Raw genomic sequence first — 7,324 nt, forward strand, 5'->3', positions numbered from 1 at the left:
GCAAGCAGCTTCTTTTTCCCTGCCTTACTTTGTAAACAGACTACCCCCACCTAAGGGGCGTGTAGCTCTCACATAATCTTTGCCCTCCTCTTCCACAGGCTCAGGATGTATACAAAGTAAGTATCCTGGCTTCCTGCTGAGTCACTTAGCCAAACCTCTAGACTCCCCAAGTTGACACAATGTTTCAACCATAACAGAGGGTGTTGCTTACACTATAACTTCTAGATTGTTCCTTGAGGCCATGATCACCACACCCAGGCATGGCCTCAAGGAATCTGGCTATGTCTCTTTCAGAGTAGTGAGGGAGCTTGTCTTTTGCGGGCCTTGACGGAGAGAAAGGAGGTGATGTTAGCAACTTGCTAATAGACTGAACATGCCCAGCTCTGTCTGGGCTCTTGCCTCCTCCTTCCCCTTCCTGGACCTCTCCTCCTCCCCGCCTTCCCTCTTCTTTCCTCATTAGAACCCTCTTGCCCTGACTTAACATCATTTAATTGGTACCTACCAGAGGACACCAGTCAAAGCCCATGAAATGAAACCTTCTTCTGCAGTGTTACATTTGTGATTTATGAAAAGATTCTTCTTCATTAATTAACACAAAATGCATAGTTGTGTGGCAGAAGAGCAGGAGAGGTGGAAAGGATTAGGGATTGACAGAGACAGCAATTAGGGACAACTGGAGTGGCTTCTGTGACTAGAGAATGCCATCAGTGAGGGCTATGCCCATTTATGTACTGTAAACCTCATTAACATGTGGTGTCTCCCCCTTTGCCCAGGGTACTTACCATTAAATTAGCTACACTCCATGGTAATCATGCTTGCCCCTCTATTCATACAGGGAGCTTCACCTGAGGATCAGTCCCTGGCTTGCCATGGCGGCTTTACACAACACCAAAGCACAACTGGAGGCTTTAGATGCAGGGACTAAGGGTTTGCAGGCGTGGGTTTTGAACCAAATTGGGGCAGCCACTGACGCTCTACCAGATTCTGAGGTGGCTTGCCTTGCTTCTGTCTCTTGGTAAGTACACATGCCATGCCTCAGAACACAGACTCTTCACGACTCCTAATAAAAACCTGCTATGCCAATACACAAAGAGACATAAAGGATGCTTTCCCAGAACCACCAAGAGATGTGAGAATGTGCCCTTCAGTGCTGATCACCTCTCACAGAGGACCTCTTCTTCTCAGCCTGGGTAGTAATGGACCTAGGGCTTGGGTTTCTAATGGAAATTATCTCCAGAAGCAACTTAGCTTGGTCATGACACTGTCCTTCTGGGTTACTCCTTGACAAAATTTTTTCAAAGTCGGTCCTCTAAAATGTACAAGGCGACCACTATCCAGAGGCAGACATGGTCTTTCATTTCCACTCGATGTGCACCACCTGAAACAGAACTGTGGATAATAGATAATGACCTGATTCTGGCCAACAGGGAGAACAACAAGCTGGGGAACCTGCTGTTTGACATTTCAAGGTTGCTCATGCATAGTGGAGTTATTTAGTGATAGTGTGGAAATGTCCTTGTCAGTAGTTTAAATAAAAATTGTGCAGGTGCCCATTGAAATCAGATTGGAAAATACTATACATAGGATTGGTAAAATACTTCTCCACAGAGTTATAATGGACGATGAAATGGTGATGCTAATGATAACACTTCTAAGCACAGTTGAGTCTACCGCCTTCTGTGACCCTCACAACAATCCTGTAGGGTTGTTTGGGCTATCTGTTTTGCCAAGAGGGTAGGTGATTCCCAAGGGTGCAGAGCCAAGACCTGTTGGAGCTGGTCCTCCAAGCCACAAGCATTTTCTTGAATTCCAGTTCTAGACAAGCTTCGATATTCAACATCTAGAATGGTCGTGAACTAAAGATTCCATTTACATCTTCAATGAACTTCTGCCTCCTTCTCAGAAGGTTTTCCACAGTGCCCCTCAGTAGGCAGGCAGGAGGGTCTTGACCCACCGAGAGGTCATCCACACAAGGGATGATTTTATTCATGGCTCTTCTAGTCAAAGGCACCCATCAGGGAGCTGGTAGATTTGGGTACTATGGCCACTTGGGGCATCCCAGGGGGCCTCTGCAAGCAGGACGATCCTGTGCTGCCTCTTTTCAGTCACATCCTCTTGTTCTCTGACCACAGGTTCCATAGAACTGGCGGGATGCCAGGCCACTGGCCCGAAGCTCCTTAGTGGAACCTGACCGGACCTGCATTTGGCTCTGGCTACTGAGGGTCAGTTTGAGCCTGTAATCCTCTTTCTGAGTTCCTGGCTGTCCCCAGAGCCCCTTTCTTCTCTGGCTGTCCTGCAGAAACTCTCCCCCAAGTATTTCTCACATGGACCTCCATGGATGCCCCAGAGAGGAAGACCATCCCTCCCAGCCTCCATTTGCAGAGCTCATACCACTGATTTAAGTGCTATGGGAGTCTGAATCTCCAACCTACACTGCAAACTACATTTTATACAAAATGTCTTTGTTCTCCACATATTTATTATTTAGTCATCTCATGGATGATTGGAGCTTGCAGCCCTAATTCACTTTTCTTCCTGGCTCCTTTAAAAAGAACAAGAGAACTAGAGAAAAATGCTATCTTTTCCTCTGAGTTAAGAAAATCATTTTTAGTCGGCAGTCACTTGTCTGTTTGTCCTGGCTGTTGGACTGCAAGCTTGTAAAGTGTGGGGCTGAGTCTGGCCGTGTTCATCATCTTTGTCCCCTGATGCTTACTGTAGGGATCCGTATCTGCTAAAGAACTTGGCGTCCACTGTGCCAAGTCAAACAGCAAAGACAATGTCACTTCCCTGTTTGGGGCTGGGCTGGATTGATATTGAGGTCATTTCTGCATTAGGTAAAACTCAAGGGAAGAGGTAGAGCATTTGGAATATTCCTTTTGCACTGAAGGTCCATGGGTGAAAACATGGTCCCAAACTTTACAAACTAAACCTTGTAAATAAACATCTGGGCTCCTCTCCATGTGGTTCTACAGCTTTGGAACAATCAGGTAGGCTCTTTCAGCTCCATGTCCTCATCCGTAAAATGGGATGGTTGACAAGACAATTGCGACAGTTGTGACAATTGTAAATAGACTGTACCAGGAGTCCACATAATCCTAGACAGGATCACTGCTACAACTGAGCAAAGCATGCAAAAGGAGGCTGCGGGGAATAGGCATACTTCCGGAGAGGTTCTTGTGGACAGGCTGTCACCTCCAACAAGGTGGAAGACAGGAGCTGGAGTGGGCAGAGGGATCTTCCTCTTTGCATGCCTGTTGATGTCATTTCTTCTTTCTTCACAGGGAGTGATTTCTGAGCATGAGGATTCTGGGGAACTTCATCTACTGGCTGAGCACAAACTCAGAACAGCAGGGGCCAGAGGAGTTCTGCTGTCACCCGTGCTTGGGCTTGAGGACCCCAATCAACCTGTGGTTAGGAGTGACAGGAGGAAAGCAGGGCCAGGACTGCCTACTTATATGACAGCCAGTTCTGGAACATGAAAGACGGCAGGCACTGGTGGCTGCATCTCTGATCAGTCATATATAATGATATTCTCACTTTGGGTAACCATAATACCTCTAAGTTTTCTATGAGAAACAACAGTAATAATAACTCTGCTTGCTTGGCAAATGGAAGAGGATAGGTATACAGTATTTTTCTATTTGGAGTTTGTAGTGTAAACACCACCATCTTTATTTCTGTCACCTAACTTTTACTTTAATAACACTGTTCCCTTAGAGATGCCCCATAAACCACCCCCTCATTCCTGAACCAGTCTTTGAATTCCCAACACAGAACACTGAGACCCCAGGTTGAGAGGGGTATTTTATGATCAGTTTGAAAATGTTGGTGCAGCTATAAATTAAGAAGTCAAATTGCTCCCATATTGGGTATTGATATACTGCGCACGGTGGAGAAATTTCTCTGCGACATTGCATGCTGCTAGTGGGGGTCTTCATGCCTGTGAACACTGTGTCTAGGGCCTAAGAGAGCTTTGGCCTTTGAGCTTAGGGAGGATGAGATTTTTCTGGTCAGTGAGCCTCTTGATGCTTCCTGGATGCCCCTGGGTGGGAAGAGGTGCTGGTGTTTTTCTGGCTGCATTGCACTAGCCACTCTGTTCAGTACAGTGAGTGCCTGGGCCTGTGTGGTTCTGAAGCCAAAGCCCATTCCAGTCCTTGGCCCACTTCCAAGTTGCTCAGTCACTTTCCTGGTTGGCCTCGGATAAGCACTAAGCCCCTCTTTTCCTGAGCCTCCAACTTTCCATCAAGTTATTTCCAGTTTAGAATAATTTGAACATGTCCAAAGGCAGGGAGGGAGCTGCCTTCCTAAAGAAGCAAGAGGGTGAATCCTTTTGGAAAATGATTTATTCTTTCCAGGCACTCACAACTAGCCAGCAGCTAAGTGGGGCTCTAACATCGAAGGGTGGTTTGTAAGCCAGGCCGGATTTCTCTGCACTAAGTTAGCAGTCTGGTTGTGCACACAATTAATCAGACTTTGAGTAAACCACACTGCATGGTATAGAAGGGCCCAGGTGGTATCTCCCTTTGTCCCTTGTCTCCTAAGGCAGCTTCACACTTAATAATGAATTGAGGAACTCTGTGAAAAGCTTTTAAAGGCATCTCTAAGAAGCCCATGTAAGTTGCTTTATTGTTAACAGGTGGGATGTTCTCAAAGAAAGTGAATCTAGTCAGTCCATTTATCCAAGAAAAAACAAAATGAATACCCAATACACAATGCCCAAAGCACACTACCAAATAAACAAAAGAGTTACAGAGCAGCTATTTAGTTTCTTAAAGACAGTTGGTGGCAGGGATTTACATATAATCTGAACCTATGCTTACAGGAACCTGTTGCCAGTTGAGAATCTGCAATGGACCCATCTCGGGCACAATGCACGGCCCCATGACCTGAAGTCTCAGTGCTGCATAGGTAATGTACCATTGCTTGGTACATGCTGTCACATGCACTTTCTTGGTCAATGCTCACGAACACTGTGGATTCTTACTAACCACTTATCTATATCCCCTTCAGTCTTCTCATTCTACAGATGGGAAAACTGACCCCCAAAGCCACAGTACACAGTGGAGGGAACTGGGGAAATCTCACCTGCCAGGCTCCCAAGCACCTCCCTTAGCAGTTGGGGTCATTTCTTTCCCATCTACCAGTGTCTAAAGACATACTCCTCCAAAACAGAGAGAGGAGAGTGTGTGTTGCAGGGAGACCTATCTGGATCCTCCTGGAAGGGCTGGCAGCTGCCTTGTATGTAGACGCTCAAGTGCCCAGGTCAGCTCCCTGAACACAGAGTGGAGATAGATTTGATTTTGCTGTTGGCTACCCAGGGACCTCTACAGCTGCATGGCTTCCCTGCCACTGCTTGGTGGACATAAGCTGAGCCTTCACAATCTGGCTGGGGCCTTGATGAGGCTGAATTAGAAACTGAAACACCAGCAGGTTCGTTCCTCTTCCAGAAGGTACCAAATGGTCCTTAGAGCCCCTCCGTGGGAGGCCTTCCTGGCCCCTCAAGGCTCTGTCCTCAGCTCTTGATGCCACATGCCTCTCCTGTAGATTGAGCACCTGCTCTGTCAGGAAACCACCTCTGTTCCTGAGAAGGGAGTTCTACGAGATTCCAGCTGTGACACCACTGTGACAGGAACTACAGTATATTATTACACCTTGTTATGTTGCCACCACATTTGAATTGACATCTATTGATGTAAGCACAAGGGCTGATGCTAATTTCCCACTCTAAACCTCATTTAATGCCCCCATCCCAAGTGACTTCTGGATTGGAGGGACACTACTATCCCTCATCTTACAGACAGGATGCTGTCTACAGGCACAGGCAGGTCAGGAACTGGACCCAGCAGGCAGAGGCATTGAGGAAGGGGACTGAGATTTGAGCTCAGGATGCTGACGTGGCCATGCTGGGGCCTAAACCTATGAAGACGTCTGTGGTGCTGAGCATAGACTAGTTAAGCACAAGACCAGAGAGAAACATGCTCCAGGCAGGGCTGGTCCTGTGGGGAGCACAGCAAATAGGGGTGCACTTAGGGCTCCACAACCCAGCAAGCCATTCCTACCCATGGGTGCTGTGAGGGTGAGTGTAGGCCGTGGGTCAAATGTCCTCTGTGTTACTAAATAGGGATTAATGTCACTCTAGACACAAGTGAGGCAGGAAGGCTCACTTCAGCCCTGGATACAAGGACCCGAGGGAGAGCCCAGAGCCCCCAGGGACCCTGACATGCCTGCCTCCCTGTGAGAGCCACTGTCTCGTGCTACAGCCCGGCCACAGTGTGCCATTCCAAATGGGCTGGCTAATCGGCGCGCATCCATTATCATTAGCGCCTCTCTGCACCCAGGTACAAGAGGGGCTGCCAGGCGCTGGCTGCGGCTCGCTGAGCCTGGGGCCACGCTCCACTGCAAATGAGGACGAGGAACACCTGCTCCAGGGCTTCCAGGCCGCCACAGTCATCCTTCACATCTCATGCAACACTTGTTCTGTCAGAGCGCGGAGCTGGCACGGCGGGGGCAGCTCTCTGCCAGGCTCTGCCGCGCCCCCTCCCAGCCCTGCGCTCCTCTGCGCGAGATCAGCTTTGAATGGCTTTTCAAAGAAGTCTTTTAAAAATGTATCCATTTCATATTAGCCATTCAGTCATTATGTGAAGGGTTTAAAAATAAAGATGAAAAAACAAAACTTTGTCTCAAAAATGAACTTTTTTGGCAATTAAGATGGAGTTGTGAAATATTAATCGTCCACTAATGGGTTTCATCCTCCATCACAGCACTGATATGCTTTTCTCGGGATTTCTTGGAATGGATAGTGAAGGGCAAGTATATGGCTGTGGGCACCCAGGGATCTTTCCAGACACACATGATGTCCCTGTATCTTAGGAAAGGCTCTGATTTTCTAGACAAAGGCCAGCATCCTGAGACTCCCTGCAAGGAAGAGACTTCACAAGCCATCAGAAGAGTGGCTGGGGGCCTTCGGGCTGCCTTGCCTGTTTCTTCCCATCTGTGTAGGAACCTCAAAACCTTTCTGTCTCTCATACACACACAGGCACACACACACACACACACACACACACACATGCACACAAATGTGTACACATACCCCTATGTTTTTTCTGGTTGGAGAATTTCTGTTCTATGATAAGTTTATGAGCTGGAAACCTGTGAGCCTGTAAGGACTTCCTCACTGCTTGCCTGAGTTTCTACTACCTGTGGTCACTCCCACCTACTTGGCCCGAGCTAGATTTGAGGACAGAAGCCTTTTCAGAGAATGCTGGAACTAGTCCCTTAGTTTCTCCAGACAGTCTGCAGAGGGAGGAAGTCTAGCTTAGGGGAC

General features: G+C 47.7%; 1 long non-coding RNA gene across 1 annotated transcript; it reads left to right on the plus strand.

Moving 5' to 3' along the window:
- Window positions 1–755: 755 nt before the first annotated feature.
- LOC102017012 lies at window positions 756–6,658 on the plus strand. The gene is made up of 3 exons (XR_263660.2): window positions 756–1,015; window positions 2,133–2,222; window positions 3,282–6,658. It is a non-coding gene; the product is annotated as an uncharacterized LOC102017012 (long non-coding RNA).
- The last annotated feature ends 666 nt before the right edge of the window (window positions 6,659–7,324 follow it).

Source organism: Chinchilla lanigera, unplaced genomic scaffold, assembly GCF_000276665.1.
Source record: "Chinchilla lanigera isolate Chin_1 unplaced genomic scaffold, ChiLan1.0 scaffold00076, whole genome shotgun sequence".
Lineage (NCBI taxonomy): Eukaryota > Metazoa > Chordata > Mammalia > Rodentia > Chinchillidae > Chinchilla > Chinchilla lanigera.